The sequence below is a fragment of the Lampetra fluviatilis genome, chromosome 21, assembly GCF_964198595.1.
Source record: "Lampetra fluviatilis chromosome 21, kcLamFluv1.1, whole genome shotgun sequence".
Taxonomy (NCBI): Eukaryota; Metazoa; Chordata; class Hyperoartia; order Petromyzontiformes; family Petromyzontidae; genus Lampetra; species Lampetra fluviatilis.
Window position 1 is genome coordinate 4,347,561 of NC_136295.1, and position 17,443 is coordinate 4,365,003.

Consider the following 17,443-nt stretch of genomic DNA (forward strand, 5'->3'; position numbering starts at 1 on the left):
CCCCACCACCAAAAAATATAATCATTCCCCCGTATGGCCTTAACAGACTGTTGGGGCAAGTGCTGCTATGAAGGTTGGCACGGCACACGAAGGGGTGGGTGGCCAGCACCACGCCCGGCCTCCTTTGTCTCCCCAGTGGCGATGTTTACACACCGCACCAGGTACTCATTTCAGGCTGAGTAGACCTAGGGGAGGCCCAATACCGGTTCAAATCATCGTCACCGGTGTTGGCCATGATCCGGAATCAAACTCGGGTCGCCGGGTTCGTAGCGCAGGGCGCTAAGCAGTGTACTGCCGCTCCTACACACACGCGCGCACCTTTACAATTGTAGCATGAGAACGGAACGAGTAGTGTCGCTTTGCAGGATGCACAAAGACACTACAATCGCTTCACACAATCCTGCTTACATCCCCAAACACCAGAAATCATGACAGATATTGGTTTCCAGGGCTACCTGTGGACCCTTGAGACACGGAACAAATCTGTAAAGCCTTGGCAGTGTCACACAACACAAACACGCTCTGGTTACCCTAGAATGTTGGGTGCTCATGCTGTGTGACTCACTTCGTATTGATTGACACGTCCCTAGTCAAACCAAATGAGAGCTCATTGAGATGTTGTATGTATTTAGCTTTAAAACCGGTATCAGTACAAGGACAAGTATTTGTATTTATCAAATGTAATTTCTACGGCGTATGTCAACCCAAGGGTCTTTTTGCTCGCGCAAGCATCAGAGCGGTGCTTTGTCCCGAATCAGTTGTGGAAATTCCATTTTCCCATGGTAGGGATCAGTGGCTTCTTAAGGCAACCAGCGACTGACTTCCCAAAACACGGACACACGACAGCCGCCATGAATCACGTGGTGGTAGTGACGTCATCACATTGCTCACTTTGATTATGTTGAAGAGTCTCAACCATCATAGGTTCTTGACGTTGCTAAAACGTTGAACCGCGTCTGGAGTCCCACACTAACTTTGCAAAGCTACCACTATTTGGGATCCGCTCTCATCTGCAAGCTTGGAATTTTTTACGTTCCGACTGATAGGTCAACATGTGCGTTAGTTGATGGTAGCCATTCTCATACCTTCACCGTGAACTCTTGGCGTTTTTGCAAGGATGTCCCCCCCCCCCTCTCCAACATGCACCACACTCATCTAGATCACAAGCTGGAAGTAAACTGACATTTCGGTGTCAATGCGCAGATGCCCCACGGTCAATCACCACCGATCACGATCAACTACACTAAATCCCCGGTCAATAATTATATCCTAAAAGACTGGAAATTCTGCAGTTCATCCCATCATGTTTGGCCTTATGGCTAGAAACAAGTGCAGTATCTGTTCTCATCGGTTTAATATCTGATACGCACCTCATAGTGGAAGCGTTTATGAAATATATTCGTCGAACAGAGGCTTGCTTCGTCCCCGCACTTCCGATTAGCACGATTGGCTACGTACAGTGAAGAGGAAGTTCAACAAACACGTATAAAACCATTAGTCTGCTTGGAACAAAAATCTCATTTGATATGTCATTATGCATTATTAATCGGGTCAAAGAGACATCACAGATGCTTGGTTTTCTTTTGCATGCCAAAGCCTCCTTAACTCCAAACAATTACTGCTGCTCTACCAAGCACACGAAGTGGGTTGAAGTTGAAATCCTGCTTTTGTCATATTTCGGCTGGAGCACTCATTTCCTACCTCGCTGCACATGATACAATTCCACGTAGACCAGTCACGTCGGTTCACAGTCCCACACTCGTCAATTCACTCCAGCCGCTCGCTGGCTCGCTCACCGGTGGTCAGTCGCCTCTGTGTCACTCTTCTATCGCTACTTCTACTTGCTCGCTGGTTCCGCCACTCGTATTGAGGACTCGGTCTGCCAGACGGACTGTTTCGTCTCATCCCCACTGTGTTCAACCGCCGCCACCGCCACCGCCGCCACTGCCACCACCACCACCGCCGCCACCACATGTCACATCACTTATCTCGACGCTTATTCCCCCAAACTGTTCGACATTGGAATTCCCTGTCATCGTCCCTTCGTCCCAAGCTCTTCTAACTTTTCTCAATTCAAGGAGCGTGTTAATTCATACAAGCACTATTGCAACGTTGACACGTGCTGTTTGTCGCTGGCTGCTAGTTGTTTTGGGGCTTTGAGCCTGTACTCGGCATCTCTCTTTAATAATAACAAAACGCATTGCTGCCCTGTGGTGTGGTAAAGGAGCACCCGCTGGAGGGCACAGGGCAGAGCTCTATTTTTATGGCTGTAAAGTGAAGTGCTGTTCGCGAAAACCATTAAGGCCAGCCTGACACACAAGGTAGGGTTGCCACCTTTCCCACTGTAGACTAAACCCAGACATATTTCTAAGCCAGCCTAGGCCTATCAAAACTGTGCAATATACTGCAAAACAATTCAATTGAATGCCACCAGACCACAGTTCAAATCAATTCCTGTCAGCCGAAAATACTTCTGCCAATTCTCAAACTCTCTGGGTTAAACCTTGCCAAGTCCCCAACCCGAACAGCACCCATCATGCTTACAGACGAGGTACTACTGTAAGCCTGAGTCGACGTGAGTGAATTCCCAATGCAGATTCAGATGCCAAATACCACCGATGCTATTTGAACCCAGATCGCTGTTAGTACGTAGTGCAGTGGTTGCTGCCACAATCCCCCCCCCCCCCCACACACAAAGACAGATCCCCTGTATATAGCCGTTACCAGGCTGTTGGGGTAATTGCTGATAGCGAGCACCTATGATGGTCACGATTGGCCGTCTTTGCCACCCCAGTGGTGCTGTCTATTGCAGCAGGTTCTCATTTAAGGCTGAGTCGACGTCGGGAAGGCCCAGGATTCGTTGAAATATTCACCACCGTTATTGGTCGTGAGCGGCAATCGAATTTGGGTCGCCGGGTTTGTGGTGCAGTGTGCTAACCACTGCACTACTGCTCCCCCCCCCCCACACACACACACGTACATGGGTTGCCCTGTTTGCTTGTTTGGGGTCATTCCGTGATGCTATATATATAAAACGCAATATAACATTGAATCGCGGGAAGTCCAGAAGCATTTGTCATGGGCTCCTGGGACATTTTAGCAACGCAGAGGTAGACACTATACACGCACTGCACACCACGCCATTGTTCACACACGTGCTGCCTACTTAACGTCATACGTCAGGTTATGACCATGGCTGGAAGTGCATTGAGTTGCGCGTTTAATTTGATTGTAATCAGATTATCAAAGGCAGGTCGCGAAGACTCCTGCATTGTTAGCCAGTTTCCGATGTGGAATATGATTACCGCTGCTAAGCACGCAGCAGCCAATTGATGTAGTCTCGAATAAGAGTCAAAATAATATTGATACATTCACAGCCGTTCTGTCACCCATTGTCAGCCACAATCAATCCACGGCTGGATGATGGCCTACCCAGACCATCGCCGTGCGCTGTAACAATTCGCCTAACGCCTGCAAGCGAGCTGAATTCATCGCTCCGTCTCCGCGGCGCGACGTCCGCTGGAAACGTCGTCTGCCCTTTGAATGCCACTCCATCAGTCGTCGTCGCCAGCCAGCCATAATTGATATAATTTATGAAAATTAATAAAAGCTCAAGGGGGTGGGGAGGGGAGTGGAGCTGGGGGCTGCTGTGGTGTAATCATTAGCATGACTCCGGACTTTCAATTCAAAAGTTGTCGGTTCAATGCAATCTCCAGGCGCTGCAGTTGAAACAATGGGCGAGTTTGTTAACCCCCCCCCTCATCACTTCCACAAGACTTCTGGTTGTGCCCGAGAAAGGGGCTCTGCATGGCTCCCACAAGTGAAGCCACCTTCTGACCGCGGTGGCGTGACCAAGCCATTGCAAGGGCTTTAGTTTTACCTCTTAACAAATTCTGCTGTAATAATCAGATATGACAACAAGTGGAATTGATGTTGGCAGGGCGACTACTGAACGATGCTGAACGTGGCGACGCGGAGGGTAACGAGTATGAATACGTAAATATCTTACGATTCCATTCTCACGAAACGATCTGATGGCTCGTTGAATAATGGCCCCGCGTAGGATTCAATGCGTGCACTCGCGGTTCATTACGCAGGGCAAGCAGGAACCTGGGGTTGGGAAGCTGCATTATAAGAGAGACGCTCCTCTAAATCCCGCCGAGCGCATGTATCGATCTGACGGGCGCCCTGAAATATGTACGGCAATAAATACAGCATAAGCAAACTGTCATGGGCCCAGTGGGAGATCCATAACCGCGTGTGTGTCCGACGACATACGGTGGCACAAGGGGGGGGGGGGGGGAGTGGACACGGTGTGATGGGCGCAAAGGTGGCGAGACGCTAACTACCTCGCCTGGTATGCAAGGAGGTTCGTGAGTTCGAGTCCAACCCCGACACCTGCTGTATATTTGGAGTTTTGCAAGTCCTCCTGGTGGTCGCGTTGATGTTTCCCTCCACATTGAGAAACATGCGTTTAGAGTATTTGGCTGCTATACATTTCCGCGTGATAAGCCACTTCGTTGAGCTATCATTTGTGGCCAGGTCGCTTCTGAAAAAGAGCTCTATATCTCAGTGGGCCTTACGTGGTTAAATAAAAAATAGTTTAGTTTAAAAAACTTAAGTCTAAACGTATAAAACATATTTTGAGTATCATCACCATCTCCCACGGTGTCATAATTCCCCATGGTCCAGCGCGGATGCCATCCCTCTCGCTCCTGCACATGAACCGACCAAGCTCACCGTGCCGTCTCCGCAAGTAGCCGTCCTCTTGGACGCGTTCTCACTCCGTGGGCTGCCACTCCATCCCCGATCTCGTCCATCGGTCATCGTCCTGTCGGGCGGCGACTCGTCCTGGCCAGGCACTTTTGCTCTTCGTAATTGGCAATACCGCACCGTGTCTCTCATGTGTGTTTTATTTTCCCTCGGTCCGTGTGTTCCTTTTTTTTGTCTTTCAGTGTACATTTTCTAAGCGTGCATCTCCCCAAGACGTGTTGTCTCTTTATTAACGTGGTCTATTTATGCACCTTCATGGCTTGCTGTTGAGGCGTATATTTGACGTACCTTTAACCGGTCGTAATTTGAGAGTCTCAATGTCATTTGGGCAACTCTATGGGAAATACTTGGAATGCTAAAACTCTGTATATGTTCCTCCGTAAATTGCCATCTTATTTGACTCTATGGTAGAGGTCTCCACTACTCAAATGCTATTGAGTTCTCTGATTTTCTCCTCACCTCATCGAGTCCAGCGATATCCCAGTATATTTTTGCCAATTCTGGTTTCAGTTCAGCGAGGTTTGGTGTTGCGCGTAGCAACGGGAAAATTCAGAAGCTTCCTGTTCGTACTCAGTGACACTCATCAGTCCCTGTTCCTCCACCTACCCAGCCAGAATCAGAATATATATTTATCCTGCAGAAATCTGATGAGCTATGAAGCTCTTTTTCACAGATGTCCAGTAGGGGCCGGTCAGAAAGTTACAACAACAAACAATACGAAACAAGTAGTAGGTTTTTACCCTTTAAACTGGTACAAAACTGACACCTTTATACAAGGCATCATGTTTGCAATAACCACAACACAAGTAGTCAAAATAAAAAAAATAAAACTTGTGTTGTGGTTATTGCAAACATGATGCCTTGTATAAAGGTGTCAGTTTTGTACCAGTTTAAAGGGTAAAAACCGACTACTATATTTTGCCACTGGTAAAGGAGGTCTCATAGTGTAAATACGAAACAAATTAAAGCAGTGCAAATTATAGGAAAGGTAAGCAAATCACTAACATAAATGCGTAAAATAGATAAAGTTTCTAAGTTGAAATTGCATTAGTACACCAATTCCCTGAGATTGGACAAGGCAGCAAAACAACGGGAAAAACAGTCGAAGAGGACACCAAGACAACGCACAGTCCCTCAATAAAATTGCACATTTAAATTGAACAGTCGTTAAACGGAGGAAAGGATGCAGATTACAAATCACATTCGCAAATGCAGTTGTATGCTGCACTAATCTTCTGCTTGAGGATCTTTTTTGAAGGAGGATTTACGACGTTAACACAATGGCTGCTGGATTCAGAGCCACTGGGGACTGGGAACCGGAAGCTTAGGAGTGCCATTCATCAAAGGTTGTTTGACCATACTTCACCACACTGGTCCGTGTGGGTTGGCGAAGGGGGCACCCTTGGTCTTGCATCTCGCTGAGTACCTCACTGATATGGATGCCTCAATCCAGTTGAGATCCCCAGGTCTTCAAGGCCATCAAGCTTCTTCGCCACTTCAAGCCGTCCACAGTTTGGCTGTGGACGGGCTGGGCAGGGCCGCCACGGTGGCTAGGAGATGTTAACTACCTCACCTGGTATACAGGAGGTCGTGGGTTCAATCGCGGCCCTGATGCCTGCTGTATATTTGGAGTTTGTATGTTCTCTCTGCCCGTGGTCGCGTGGAATTTTTTTTCTGCGGCTAGGAGATGTTAACTACCTCGCCTGGTATACAGGAGGTCGTGGGTTCAATCCTGGACCTGATGACTGTATATTTGGAGTTCGTATGTTCTCTCTGCCCGTGGTCGCGTGGAATTTTTTTTCTGCGGCTAGGAGAAGTTAACTACCTCACCTGGTATACAGTAGGTCGTGGGTTCAATCGCGGCCCTGATGCCTGCTGTATATTTGGAGTTTGTATGTTCTCTCTGCCCGTGGTCGCGTGGAATTTTTTGTCTGCGGCTAGGAGATGTTAACTACCTCGCCTGGTATACAGGAGGTCGTGGGTTCAATCCTGGCCCTGATGACTGTATATTTGGAGTTTGTATGTTCTCTCTGCCCGTGGTCGCGTGGATTTTTTTCTGGATCCTCCGGTTTTTCCCTCCACATGTAGAATCAACATATATTTCGAGTATTTAGCTGCTATACATTTCCATATAAGCCACTTCGTTGAGCTATCATTTGTGGCCAGGTCGATTTTGAAGAAAAGCTATATAGGTCAGTGGGCCTTACGTGTAAAAATGAAAAAAAGGTTTCGCTTTAAACAGTTTAGTGAATTTAGTTGCAAAACGTCTTAATCTACCGGCCCGGAGCTTTGTTGGTCCAAATTGCATCAATACATTGCCACGTAAAAATATGACCGTCGTAAACGTGACAATCTTGTCCGATGGTGGAGGGGTTATTGACAACAATTTTGGCATAAAACTGCCACCACATGGCCTAATTCAAAACACCGTCGAATCATTGCATTGGCTACGAAAACCTAGGTTTAAAGTTAAAATTCGTTATACACTGTGCATTAATTATTCCAGTTGTATCCATTAATGACCAATTGTATCCGCTAGTGAGTCAAAAAAATGCTGGATTCGAGATACGTTACAGTACATGTTTACCTATTAGAAAGTGTTTTTTTAAGTGCTTAGGTTTCTAAAAGTATAAGTGGCAAAATAAATCACCAAGCGGATAACTGTCTTTATTTTGCACCGTTGTGAGTCGTACGAGCAGGTCTTTTGGTTGTAATTACGCACAGCTTCGCTTTAAACATTAAGACAATAATCTGCAGTATATTAATTATAACCGTGTGTTCATAAATCAAGATTTAACAGGTACACCCATAAAAACCGGCATGCAAATGCAAGCACAGGCACCCATAACAAATCTCTCAAATTGCCACGACTGCCCTAAAAACCCATACTAAACAGCCAAACATCACGTCCGTTGTGAATAATCCTTTATTCAACCGAAGGAGAGCAACTTTGGGAGGGATGCACAGGTACTAGATGTGTCAGTGTGAGTAGCGCAGCTCAAACGCTCGCCTCGGCTTGACGTACGTTTGAGCGGCCAACACACATTCCTTTAAATTTAAAGCTTTCGTGACTGCATGGATTCATATTCTTGGTTCTTTCGGTAAAGTCACGTAGAAGGGAAATAATAAAATAATAAATATCAACATTGTTCTATTATTTTATTATTTCCCTTCTACGTGACTTTACCGAAAGAACCAAGATTATACACATTCCTTCGTTTGTAATTCTGGCCAGACTTAAAAAAGCAGGTCCTTTTCGTCTTACATATTTCAACAATCTCTAGCGAAAGACGGCTGAGTGGAGTTGGGGGGGGGAAAGATACCGTTGTAGGTGAGAGAGACGTGAATGTTGAGGTCGTAAGGAAGAGAGGGCCTTAGCGGAGGTGGGCTGCGCGAGGGAGCGACGCTGGGTGTGCTGAGCTGGCGAAGGGCTCTTCTGACGGATGGGCCGCCACAGAGGAAGGGGAGAGAGGGCGTTCATGGGCCGTGGGGCGGGGGTGCGACGGGTGAGAGAACGAACCGCGGGGATAGAGCAATAACCAGCGCTAACTTGACAGCGGAGAAACCAAGATAGATTGTTTCAATAAATCAGCTCGTTTTCCCGCCACGCGGACAGGCGGTTGTGGGACAAAAAAAAAATTTCTGCGCACCAGCTGTGCGCGATCAGGATTTGGAAAATGTGACGGCTTGCAGAAGGACGCATGTGGAATATTTCCCGCGAGTTTGAAGCCTCCCCCCCTCCATTACACCCCACCTCCCCCCTGCCCCCCTCCTTAATTCTCTCTTCCAATCCATCTCCGCTGTCGTTCATGGATGTCCATCCCTTGCTCCTCTCTCTCTCTCTCCCTCCCCGCTGCCTCACACTCTCGATCGTGCCCTTCCCGTCCTTCTACCCTTTATTTTTTTTAAACGCCCAAGGCTACGCTTCAGCTAAGTAAGGTCTCATTTGACCTGAATTTTAAATTGTAGTCGGGGGGGAGGGGGGAGGGGGGAAGCAACCGTCCACCCTTGGTTTAGTGTGACCTCTTTGGACGCTGGATTTTGTGGTTGTATACATTGACGCACCCTAAGAGGTAAACGTGATGCTCTGGGCCAATGTTATGTCCGATTGACTTTGCTCAACATTTGGCCCGAATGTCAACGCATATCATGTGGCCTACGAGCACACCAAAGCATTTTGTTTCAGGCTGTATAAATCAACAGATGTCTTTCAATGCTTCCCGAGGAAGTTTGCATGAGATTGGCTGCACAGAATACATCATCAATCACAGTCCTGTATTTAATCGGGTGAAAGCACGAAATAGATTGTCACTTCTATAAAGAAAACTTGGGCTCGATGTAGAAATTGTATAGGGGGCATTTTGTTGTTGTATCCAGTCATGGCATTGTGGTTATACAAAAAACTTTACTGGTAATCAGATGTTTGTGAAATTACATTTTGGTGGAATGTTAACTGAGTACCGACATTAAAATTAACAACACTTTATCCGAATGTCAAAAATGGTCACACTAGGAAGTGACTGGCCCACATCATGTAAATGTGGAAGTTCCACCAATTAAACCTAACACTTGACTCAGTATGGTAATAATTTAACGTCCACTCATAGCTGTTAATTACTCTTTTTGGACCATATAGCTGCAGGCAATTTTCAAAACATGGAAATTCAATAATGACGGGAACATACAAGACATTTCCTAAATACCTCCTCGTTGACATTTACCTGAGCTTAATCAATCACGTTATATTTAGCCTGCCATATTGAATGTAATTACGAGTTGTATTTTTGACGAAAAAAGGTGGTAGAGTACAACCAATCATTGCACGTGTGTTGAACTTCTTTGGAACCGTAAGTAGCCAACCGTGCTAATCGGAGGCGTGACAAAATGTTCACACTTACCACTGACTGTTCGTAGTGAAGCCCATCTTTTTACGTTTGCATAGTTGGTTCGGAATATTTAGATGTGGAATTTCCACTACCGGTCCAGGCTGCAAATAGGAGTGGCCGCTTGCCCACCCCTCATCCGTTGTTCAGTTCAGCATGGAGACTCTGTTCACTATAAAAGTACAGCTCATTGTCAGTCCACTGCTGGCTGATTTGGACAGTCGCTCTCGAAGACAGCGAATGACGCAGAGGAGCGAGGAACCAGAGCCAAGTGGGAAAGCAGCAGCGGTCAGGTGGTGATCCGGTGCCAAATTCCTCCCCAAGCTCTGCAGTCCTCTATATAGAGGGTGTCCGAAATATAAATGCTAAAAAGAGCGTTGAATAGTGTTATTGTTATTCGAGATACTGACACAGTCAGTCAGTCATGGCTTGGCTTCGCGAACGAAGATCTAGGAAGGACATCCACGTCTTCTGCAAGAACGCTGGTGGCTGACGAGGCCTATGCAGGACAAGCAGGTCCTGCCACAACGGCTGCAAGTATAGGTCTGATCTGGGATGGGTGCTGAGGGATCACGGTTCTTCCTCCTTCTCCTTTTGTCCTCCATACGGGCCCTGCGGGTATCTTCGAAGAAGGAGGTGGCCTGGTGGACTGTGTGCCGCCAGGAGTTGCGATCAGCTGCTTGTGTTGCCCACTGACGGTGATCGATGCAGCAAGCAGCGAGGGACTTCTTCAGGGAGTCTTTGTATCGCTTTCGTGGTGCCCCTATGTCGCGATGGCGAGAGGACAGTTCCCCATACAACACAATCTTAGGTAAGCGGTGGTTCTCTAAATGTAACGTTAATTAACGTAATAGACTTGTACGGGTTTTTTTGTCATGATATTGATTAGATATTTTCGAATTATTCAAACACGTCGACATGTCGTCAATCATTCACTATCATTAATCTAATTCGGCGTTAAAACTCCGAGAAAACATTTTCCAACACAGCTGTAGGGGATGGGTGATGACACAGCAGCAGCATCAACGATGCATTGTTTATGTTCTTCAAGGTCCCTTGGTTTGCTCGTGTGGACTTTACTTTAAAAAAAAAACCCAGATAATAAATGTAATGGTGTTAATTCGGGTTAACAGGCGGACGTATTAAATTATAACTAACAAAAATTTCATATATATTCATACATATGAAATGTATGTCAGTATCTCGAATAACAATCAACTATTCAACTTTCTTATCAGTATATTCATTTTCGGACACCCTCTATTACAAGCCAATCAATGAGTATTACACGTGGGAGGAAACCAGAACAACGAGACAAATCCCATGCGTGTGGAGGGCCACCCACTCGATATCATGCAGATTGAACAGGCGGAGTCCGCGTTTTGCTCTATCGCATTCTCCCGGCAAGCCAAGGTATGGCCACTCTTCGACGCCCCACACCACGGGAAGTGAGTTTTACATCATTTGTGTGCTCGACCAACCCTTGCTGCCTCCACAGTGCTGGGTTACAGGCCACGTGCAGAGCCACCACCACCACCCCACTCAACTCTCAGTGGTGGTGGTGCTCATCACTGACATGTTGTTTTAGCAGTGATGGGAAGCAACGCTTTGGTGCACAGTAGTCACATTACCAATTAAAAGTTTGCGCAATCCCATTCTTGGCATGCAACAGGTTGTAACTGTTTATGATTTAATTTCTACTCACGCTAAAATGATTCCAAAAGCAATTAAAATAGATTGTATCATACTCTTAGGTTTTTCGGTAAAGTCACGTAGGTAAAAAATAAATAATAAAAATATAATTGAAATAATAATAGGAATAAAATAATAAATCACTGATTTAACGTGACTTTACCGAAAAACCTAAGAATATGAATCCTTGCAGTCACGAAAGCTTCAAATCTAGAATTAGATTGTATCAGTAGCTTAGGTTAATGCAATGACAGCAGCACATCCATGTGTAATGACATCGGGGATGTCACTGTATGGTGCCGGCCCGTGAGGGCCGTGGCGTGCGATGTTCTCACATCGCGAACAGCACCGTGCGTGTTGCTGAGTGAGGCCGGCTCTAGCGCAGCACGGCGTGCGATGCACCATCATTGCGTACATCCCGTAGGTGGGTGTAGTACCAGCCCTAGCGGGGCTTGGTGAGCGCTGGGATAGCGTGAGCACTACGCACGGCGTGCAGGCAGTGCGTGCTCCCACAAGGGGAAGAGTGTCAGCCCAGAGGCAGGATTGCCCCAGGCCATGGCACTCTGGTTGACCCCGTTGACACGTGATCTGGAGTGTCCACAGAGAGGGCCCCAGGTGGGGGGGGCGGGGCTAGGGGGTGATCACGTGTCCGGGAAGAGCTCTTGAGAAGGATCGAGAGGGAGCTAGAACGCTCGCGAAGGTGGGCGGGGCCGAGGGCGGAGCCGGCCCCGAGAGGGACGGGGGTCGCTTCATTCTACAAGCTGGAAGCTCCACGTTCTACGTCCTACGTCTGAAGAGGTACCAACACGTGGCCGGGGACCCGAGTGAGGGTCCGACCCATCGTAGCCGTACCTCCTATGTGTTGTGTAGTTAGCTGGGTGGTCACCACCCTAGGCTGTATCTGGTAAAGGGGCAAGTTACCCCTTTGTATATACGTGTTGCGAATAAATGTGTTGGCTCTGAAGAATAACGTCTACGACTCAGTTGGACTCACTACACATGCGATACAAAGCCTACATTAATGTCATCGCAGTCCTGTTCATTAAGGATTTAAAAAAAAAAATACGTACATAACAGTTCGTTAGAAACAACGACGCATACTTTTGTTTGACTACAATTATTTTTTTTTGCATGAAGTTGTGTCTACAGTCTTTTATTTAGCATCTCCATGAACTTTATATCTCTCCTATTTCTAGGCTTCCCATTTATTTAGCATTGTTATGTAACTTTCCCTCGTTGCTTTTAAACCTTTCCCCCCTACTTTCAATGCACGATCTATTTACTATGCCAGTGCCAGTGGGAAATTACACGAAACGCAGCTACACCGAGATTGCATTCATGAATTAAGTAACAAAGCGCAGGTGACGAGAGTCATTCAAGAGGATGCGCTTTTGACCAAATGTATTGTCGGAAACGTGAGAATATCTTTTCATAAAACATTGGATTCCATAAATGATAGTCCTTGAGCCCAAATGAAATATTTCACTTAGCAATACCACCTGAGGTGGCAGAGCTTCAGAGGTTCCAACGTCTGTATGTGGCCAATACCGGTGAATTATTGTTATAACTAATTAAGATCAGTGGGTTCTCAAATTATTAAATTATATGGGCCACGTAAATAAATATGTCCTATTGAAGCTTGGCTACCTTACGTGGTACCAATTTCTCTTCTAGCCCATGGACTTTAAGGCAAATATTTAAGTGGAGAAAAGGTCAATGATCTCAGATTTGCTGAGGAAGCGGTTATTATAACAACCGATGGAAATCAATTGCAGGAAATGAATGAACTCAATAAAGAAGGGTATAAGGTGGGGCTCAAAATACATAATTCTAATTAGTCACTTATTACAAAAAGTTCACTTAACAACTAAAACATATCTGTTGAAAAGACACAGCTGCAAAACACATCGGAGTGTGTGTGCCTTGATGACAATTACCGAAGGTGGATTGGGATTCGAAAAATAATGAAATACGGACGCGAGAGCTCGTTGAGACCGCAATTAGAAAACTGAACATAATCATGAAAAGCAATTCAACCAAATGTGCCTAAAGATTCACGTTTGCAATCGGTGCATATTACCTGCGATGACATGTGAACCAGATACAAAGGACATGAACAAAGAACATAACAAACGCTTAAAAGTGCGTAAATAATGATAGGGACGCACATGCTTGGAGTTAGGCATATAGGCAGGCGGGAATCATGTGGATGGGAAGACATCAAACAGTTACGGACGTCATTTTGACCATTAAGAATTGGGCTAGGGTACGACACATGGCCAGAAGGGATAATAGCTGGCGGTCGAAACTAATGGAGAAATAGCAGCCCAAGAGCTGAATGAAGTTCAAAATAACTCACAAACACAATATCCCATTGGTTTGAGCCACCCTAAATGGCATCCGCACAAATTGTGACAGATGCGGATACCTGCTGCACAAATGGAAAATTAAAAACTCTCCGGTAATGTGCCACTGTGGTCATCCAGAACAGACCGTACAACACAAACCGACGCAATGCTCGATCCACAAATACGGAGACATCACAGCGATACACCCCGATACTCTTGACGCGGTTATCTGGTTTGACCACCTGAATGTGAAATTGTAGCGGTTGCTCTGCATCGACACCAGCCGTACGAAAGAAGAAGCCGCCCAAGCAGGGAGCACGGTTGAGAGAACGCCCACCACGGTGACGGATTACTCAAATGAGCTTGTGTGCAGGAGCTGGATGGATTGTCGCATCGCAAATCTGAGAGATGTCGGCAGTGGGGGGGAGGGGGGGGGACTTTCATCCAGTAGAAGAGACATCATTTTTAATTGACAATTAAATCTCGATGTAATGTGCAGGCAATTGTGAGTTTGTCCCAATCAACAATTACTTGTTTTAAATGATCAAATACGCAACAATTTACACATTGCTCCCTAATATAACATTGCCCTGTATCCAGTCAGTGTTCGTTTTGGCCACTACAGCAGTGGACCAACCATGGCTGATTGTGATTTTAAAGCAGCAGTCGGAGACGAATGACATTTCAAAGGCTGTCCTCCCAAAGCACCACTGTGGTTGAGTAAATGAGTCGAATGTTGTAACCATTGTGCCGTAAACATTGTCAGAGGGGCACCCGCAAGCGTATTGTTGGACTGGGGCTTGAATATTTAACAAAACACACACACACTTTATACATTCGTCAGTGACACTGTGTGGTGTTTAAAGGAAAAATAAAACTGGCGATGTGTCGGGCAATAGTCCTGCTTCTGATGTGCTGTGAGCTAGAGTCGTTACCCGAAACGTCATCGATTATATACCTTTCCTATAAAGCCCACAGACTTATTGACATGTGAGTATTTTATTTCATAGCTGTGGGTGTGCAGTCACTGCCAACGCAGTATCGCCAAATAATTGGTTAAATTTTGAAGGTTCGCATCGGGAGACGAAGGATCCGCATTACAATACAGCAGAAATAAACATGCTCCCAGAGGTAAGCGAAGTGTGAATGAAGGGGCAATGTGTGACACTTTGGCAACAAAAACAACAAAGTCGTTGATATGCGTGACATGGCACGAAACACTTGTTGAGAGTTAAGAATAATTTGAAGTCACGGAGGAAAGTATCAATGTGTGAAGCCTGTGGGTGGAAAAACGTAGGCGTACGTTTACCACCATCTATTCTGCCAGATCCACTCACACGATCCCTGTGGTGCTCACCCAGGACGAAAAACAGGGGACCAAGCTCGGCCGAAATAAATACCTGTTTATAAATACCAACACAAAAAAACACAATCTTGATTTGAAGCTTTCGTGACTGCAGGAATTAATACTCTTTGGTTCTTTCGGTAAAGTCACGTAGGTAGAAAAATAGCTAAGAGATCACGACGTTTTGATTGCAACACAAGCAATCGTCTTCAGGTGAAACAATACAGCAGGCGGACTGCTGAGGCAGGAGGAAATGTAGCGAGAGAGCTACTGCAACCAGAGGCTATATACGTTTGTGGTGGGTACAACGCAAGGGTAAGTAGGCGGGGCTAGAGATGGAATTTGCAAGTAAATGTAAGGCTAGCAAACGTAAGGCTAGTAAACGTCAGCTAATGCAATTTACAGAGGGAACAAGGTGATAGAGAGAGAGAAAAAAAATATCAAACTTAGAAAACTTAGAAATGTAATGCAACTCAGAGAGTCGGCCAACACAACAGTTAACACTACACCTGGTTGATCAACGTGCTTCCAAAGATTGCAAAATTTTGCATTCATCTTCTCGGTTGAAGTCATGTTTGAGTTGTGTGGAAAACCTCCCCGTAGAGGTGGTTCCATCTTGATTCGAAGCTTTCGTGACTGCAGGAATGCATACTCTTTGGTACTTTCAGTAAAGTCACGTAGGTAGAACAATAATAATAGATCACGACGTTTCGATCACCACACAAGCAACCTTCTTCAGGTGGGAGTGAGAAACAGGCTGCTGAAACAAGTCCTGAAAATAGAGCCGGGAGGGGGGGTTGCCTCATCGGGCAAGAGGGTGGGGGCTGGAGCTTGTGCTGAGGAGGTGGCCATTGTATTGTGAGAGATTAGCATGTCAATGTGTATTGATGGTATATCAGCCACTAGGGGGATAGAGCGCTTTTACGGGGAGGGTTTTCACACACCTGTTAGATATTTTAACAGACTGCGAGACAAGAAGGCTCACCTTATTGAGTCGCTCACCTTTCTGAAGAGATGCCGCGACACCAAGGTAATTCCGATCGCCTTTACACTCACATCTGCTGCTATCACTTCTCCTAATGCTAAACGGATATTGTTTAGGGCTAGCCTAGTTTTAATCTCAGAGAGAATAAGACTGCTCCGATTTGATCTTGATAATGTATTAACAGAAAAAAAAGTCCACATATCATTGGGACCATTTAGATAACATGACAGCTTCTTCAACTACTTCAATGTCAACCAAATGTAAAGTTAACCTGATTGCTAAATTCAACCTCCTGTCAAAAAAGAAGCCAGAGCCACACTTTAAAAAGTTAGATGTTAACAAGATTGTCATCAATCACAATAACAGCCCAATTTCTGACAGTCTAAAATTGGTACGAGCTAAAGGGTTTAATTTCACAGTCACCCCTAAAGACATCCCAGTGGATGATATCATTGCCCAGGTCGACGTAGCCCTCAAAGGTTTGGGACACATCCTGGCAGACGTTGCAAGATCTGAAATAGCTGCTATCCTCAAAAACGCTAAGAAACCCATTAGCAACATCAGCAAGGACGAGCGTTTTGAACTCGTTCAATTGAAAAAGAGAGTTGACATTGTCATCCTCTCAGCCGACAAGGGCAATGCCACTGTCATCATGGATAAAACCACTTACAACAACAAAATGCAGGACCTTCTTAATGATGGCAGCTATACCAAAATCAATAGAGATCCTACCAACCGCCTGGCCACGAAAACCAACAATATCATCACTAATTCGACTTCTCTAATCGAACCGACCAAGCAGCTCTGTCTAAAACCTTCGGCTGCTAGACCACCCAGATTTTATAGCCTTCCAAAAATCCATAAAGAAGGTACTTTGCTCTGTCCAATCGTCTCTACAATAAACTCACCCACCTACAAACTGGCCCGATTTCTGCCTGAGACCATGCTTCCTTTCACGGGCAAGACCACCTCAGCTGTACTTAACTCAGCTCACTTGGTTTCTCTAATCAAGGAAATCTCAATGTTTCCAGATGATTTGCTTGTCAGTTTCGATGTAGTCTCCCTGTTCACCAAGGTAACCTGTACCTAACACCATTGCAATCATTGAAGACTTGGTCCAACAGGGACTGAATCCTGATGTACCAACTTTGGTGAGGCACTGCCTTACCAACACTTACTTTACCTGGAATGGTACATTCTACAAACAAAATAAGGGTACCCCAATGGGTTCTCCCTTATCATCAGTGGTAGCTAATGTTTTCACGGATACATTTTAGACAGATGCCATCCAGACATCCACCCTACGTCCCTCCTTGTGGAATAGATACGTAGACGACACGTTCGTCATCTGGCCACATGGCCTGTCAGCACTGAACCAATTTTCCAACCACATCAATCCCATACACCCATCTATCAA

General features: G+C 45.8%; 1 pseudogene; it reads left to right on the plus strand.

The window, feature by feature from the left end:
* The first annotated feature begins 1,300 nt into the window (after positions 1–1,300).
* Positions 1,301–1,475, plus strand: LOC144938300 (U2 spliceosomal RNA; annotated as a pseudogene).
* Positions 1,476–17,443: the final 15,968 nt, after the last annotated feature.